This window comes from Crinia signifera, chromosome 3 (genome assembly GCF_055691185.1).
Source record: "Crinia signifera chromosome 3, ASM5569118v1, whole genome shotgun sequence".
Taxonomy (NCBI): Eukaryota; Metazoa; Chordata; class Amphibia; order Anura; family Myobatrachidae; genus Crinia; species Crinia signifera.
The window spans coordinates 28,992,311-28,997,684 of record NC_139219.1 but is presented as its reverse complement, the minus strand read 5'-3'; positions in this window follow the sequence as shown (position 1 = coordinate 28,997,684).

Sequence of the window (5,374 nt, the reverse complement as noted above, 5' to 3'; positions counted from 1 at the left end):
ATAGACTTATCTTACCATCCTGGGTACTTGTGTATTATCACGGCGCCCATCGCATCGCATCGCATACCACTAATTAAGGTATGCGATGGGACCCGATTTCAAACTTTCCCCGGGCTGAGCATACAATTTTAATATCGCATCGCATGCCATATATGTAATGACGCGGATTACTTAACATGTATTCCGCGTCCCTTCGCGGGGCGCGCTGCGCTTGCCATGCTTCGGGCTTGTATTCCGCGGCCCCTCGCGGGGCGCACTGCGCTCGCCATGCTTCGGGCTCGGTGGCTCGCTGTGCTTGCCACGCTATATAGAATCAACTCCACGGCGACGTGGATAGTGGGAGTATGAAAAGGTCGGAGGACGCGTACCGCCGCCCCTCGCAGGCTTGCTGCAGTCGCCACGCTTCCGGTTGGCGTTGATAGTGGGGTGGCGTTAACAATGGGGGGGGGGGGGCATTTAACATAGTCATTACCCATCAGGGTGGGTGTACAATCGAAAATCGGGTCTGGGGGGGCATTTAACATAGGAATTAGGCATCTGGGTGCCTGTACAATTAAAAATCGGGTCCAAACGCACGAATTGCATCGCATGCGATGCATGCGATATTTGGTTGTGCAATGCCCTACGATGGAAATCGTGGGCGCCGTGATAATACACAAGTACCCCATCCTTATCCTAAACTATAGGTTAAGTATAATGAAGAAGCTGCAATTAACTTGTTTGCGGTCAGGTAATTTCAGTCTGGAGAGGTGACAGACTGACGTCTGCAGAACACTGGGACAACCTTGTACACATTTAAGCTGTACATACATTACTGCGATTTCTCGCGAGCAGTGTATGCCCAGCCAATCACCAGCAAGCTGGCCGGGATGGATCGCTTGAGAACTTGTAATGAATCGTATGCGACCCCTGTGCCCCGCCTGACCACGTGGGGGAGGTCAGAGGCTGAACCTGCATGCCGGTCCGACCTCCGACACAGGTCTGATGCACATGGGTCCCCGCATCGGACCTGAGGGGACATCACACTCACACGATTCGGGCCGATTTCGCGTTTCCAATATCTTCCGTTCAGATGAACTTATACAAACATATCGGCGGGCAGAGGGGGTGATTCAGGTTGGATCGTTAAACTCGGAATTCGGTCCTCGGTCTGTGCATGCGTAACGGTGAAAATACGCATGTGCAGACCTGCACACTCACACTTGCCAACGCGTTCGCACAGAGCGGAGCGGGCAGAGGGCTGTCGTATTGGAACACCCTGTGTTTCCTGGGCATGCCCACAAAGATGGTGGGTGCGCCCAGAAAAATGTTGGGCGATCCCAGGTGTGTTGGCGCCTGCATGGGGCGGGAACCTCATGTCACATGACAAATTCAGCCATTTCCCAGTCAAATGAAAGTCAGTCTTTACTGGTCGGCGACCATCGAATGATTTTTTTTGCCAATTCGGCCGCATGCGAGTGTCAGCATATACATCCATTCGCACGCAGGTGCGGCCATTCACATGGCGGCGGGGGTCTGCAGTCATGAGGTCATCTGAGCCCTAAGGTCATGGGCTCGATTCCCACCATGGTTTCAACGGTGTATGGGTCAACTTGTCGATAGCAAAAAAAAAGGTCGACACACCGAAAATGTTGACATGCATTAGGACGACACAGACAAAAGGTCGTCACAAGTAAACTGTTGACATGAAAAAAGTCAACATTCTTTCTTTTTGTAATTTTTGGTGTCTATGTCGACAAAATTTTGACACGGACACCATATAAGCATACCACGTTCGCTCGCCATTCTTCGGACACAGTGCGCTCAGCACACTGTTATATTCCCCTTCTATGCCCACTGGGAGGGTAAAGTATGAACAAGTATGAACCTTTATAAAAAAAATTGTGAAAAACTCATGTCGTCCTTTTTCAAGTTGACCTTTTTCATGTGTCCACCTTTGTCAATGTCGCCCTAATGCAAGTCAACCTTTTTTGTGTGGGGACTTTTGGCCAGCCGACCAATAGTGGTCGAGCTAATGACTGTCGACCTTTTTACTGTCGACCTGGGGCAGGGACCTAGGTGAACAGCCAAATACTCTCTGTACAACAACAGCTCGCATGTTACATGAGCCCAGTGCATGATGGGTGTGACAGACGCCCTTCTGTGTATCCCATGCTGGTGATAATGAGACAGCCAGGGTTGGGAGACAGTGAGCAGACAGACTCCCCCCAAGGCGACGCAATGTGTTACTCTGCTGAACATCACACACTATATATAATATTCCTCCCATAGGAACCATACTGACAGCACTGACAGAGCAAAGGAAAGCTGATTTTCCATGCTAATGTGCACGGAGTAGAAGACACACAGATAACATTATCCGGGTTTCCTATTAGGTTTCCCTTCCTATCACCCAGGCCGCACGGAGTCTCGCACGGTTCCCAGATCCCTGCTCGGACTTCACAGCTGTTAAGAAAAAATATACACAAAGGATTCATTTATTTATCGTGGCTGAAGGGCCCTGTTCCTGTGGTTTATATCAGCGACCCTGATGACTGTATTTTTCCCAGGGATCCACACGTGCCGCCAGTGACGTGAATCGGCGCGCACAGCGGACTCCCGCGCCTTCCGGGAATGCGCTTAACCCTTTGAGTGCCAAGTGAATTTGTCAAAATAGGTGTGAAAATTGCCAAGCGAACATTTTTACCCATCATAATGACCTGTAATGTAATTAACTTATATAGGACATATCTTTTTTAACATAATATTTTTTTCATTTGAATTTATATAACAAATGTGAGCGACGCTGGAATTTTGTGCCGAAATTTTGCATATCTCTCACAGAGATGTTGGAACTTAAAGGGTTAAAAATGTGCTTTATAGCATTGTCTTGCATGAGATATTGACGTGTCGCGCTTTTCTCCGGGACAACCGATCGGTTTGCGTATAGGATATGTACGGATCCATTTGCATCCTAATGAATATGCCCAAATCGATTCGGATTTAACCCACCATCGATTGATTTCTTCAGCGGTCCCTGGTGTTCACAGGCACCGCATAGTGCAGGCCTTACTCGGCACCTGCAAGGAAAACAGGCACATCGGGCCTGCCGCTGACATCAGATTAGGGATGGCCATCGACCAACGATGATTTGAAATCATTGATGGTTCATGGCCGATGTCGAATACTTTTGCCATCGATGGGGGAGTACCACATGGTTTCCCTCCATCGATGGAATAGCAAAACAATGTTTTTCTGGGGTTTTTTTTCCCCAAAGCCCCGCCCCTGTGTTTTGATTGGCCCAGAGGCCAATCAATCAAACACAATGGATGACCATCGATGTGTAAAAATATCGATGGTCATCCATCGCATAGTTAAGCACTATCGATGGCCAGTTGCCAAATTGCCATCGATGGCAACCATCGATGGAAATGGCAACGATGGCCATCCCTACATCAGATGCCCTCCCCTAGCAGGCTCAAATACACCTGCATTTTCAACGACACTCCCAGAGTTTTGAATGGCACGCCCAATGTTTTTTTTTGTTTTGGCCACGCCCACACTCCCACTCCCTGTTAGTCGACATGCGTTGGGCTAATGCAAATAGAAATATTTGCCGAAGCCATTCGCAGCTGGGCCTCGCTGTGCAAATTTGGACCCGTGCGAGACTTGGCTTTTGGTATCAACCCTGAATCAGGCCCAATGTACGTAAATAAAAAGAGTATGTGACAGACGCGTTATTTCTGCGGAGATCACGCGGGACAGACACATTAACCCTTTTAGACCTCCATTGTGTTTTTCGCTTAGTCAGCCCAACAGAGGGTCAGTTGAAGAACAGCCGGGGACCAGGCCGCCGGGTGCTGCGTCCCTGACTTGGGACTCTAAGCTGGCTCCTTTCCCAGAATGTTTACTTTCCAACATGAAGGGACTGTGGAATTTCCAGCGTGCAGAACGTAATCTGTAACAACAGCTCCCTTTGTGAGCCAGCTCTGAGGCTCCTGAGCGTCCCCTTAGGTAGTTATTTCTGAACCGATGATTACTTGGCCTTTGTTCCTGCCCAGTGCCCCAACAAAGGCGCAGTGACTGAGCGCTGGAAAAGTGGCAATTGGCATCTTGTTGATGTGGTAGATGAGGGTTAGGGAAGAAAAGACTGCGGAGGATGGGGACGAAAATAACTACAGTACCATTTGTTTCCCGGTGAGAGGGACCCAATTTAAGAGCAGAGTTTGCTGATTAGAACTAAATACAGCTCGGACCTTCTCGGACGTCTCTAATATAAGGCTATACAAACTGTGGTTTGGAAGATCGCTGTGTTGTGCTGTCCGAGGTATCTATTATAAGGCCTTTACCATCATCCAACTCAACTGCCTCTGGCTGTTTCCCTTATGCTGCGCTGCCCCCTGTCTTACAGTGTTGCAAATACATCATAAAGTCAGACAAGTGGGACAGGCAAAAAAACAGAGACTGCAATAGGTCGACATTGTCAAAAGTTCGACATAAAAAGTTGACGTGTTTTTCCCAATTTTTTTTGTATAATTTTTTAATACTTTACCATCCATGTGGACTACAATTGGGAAAAATAAAGTGCACCGAGCGAAGCACCAGGCTCGAAATATGGCAAGCAAACAGAGCCAGGTGAGGTTACTCCTTAAACCATACCTCCCAACTTTGAAACTGCTGGAGGAGGGACACAGGCGCGCGTCGAAGGCGCAAGCCCGAAAATTAGGGGGTGTGGCCTACAAATAGCTTCTTCTCGCAAGGCCACGCCTCCATTTTGCCGCTGTGGGGGCATGACTAGAGGCTCTGTGATCCTCTAGCCATGCCCCCAGCCCCCTGACTGCGGGAATAGACGCTGTGCGCATGCGCACAGTGTTTATTCACCGCTGCTCAGCAGCTGTCAGGAGGGATAAATGGTGCAGAGCATGTAAGAAGCGATTGCTTTATTAAGGCTGCAGACAGGTGATCCTCAGTGCTGATTTTGATGGCAGGTGTCTTCATGGTAAAGGCACATGTGGAGAGCCAGACTTTGGCAGGGAAAGATGGCATGAAGTGGCTAGCAGGGGACTGGAGAGGACATAGGGGGTTATTCTGATTCACTCGGAAAGGCACAATCACTCTCTAATGGACAAAACCATGCTGCACTGCTGGTGGGGCTGATGTAACATGTGCAGAGAGAGTTAGATTTGGGTGTTTTATTGTTTCTGTGCAGGGTAAATACTGGCTGCTTTATTTTTTACACTGCAATATAGATATCAGTTTGAAGTACACCCCCCACCCAAATCTAACTCTCTCTGCACATGTTACATCAGCCCCACCTGCAGTGCATATGGTTTTGCCCATTAGAGAGTGATTTTGCCTTTCCGATTGAATCAGAATAACCCCCACTATGTGACCA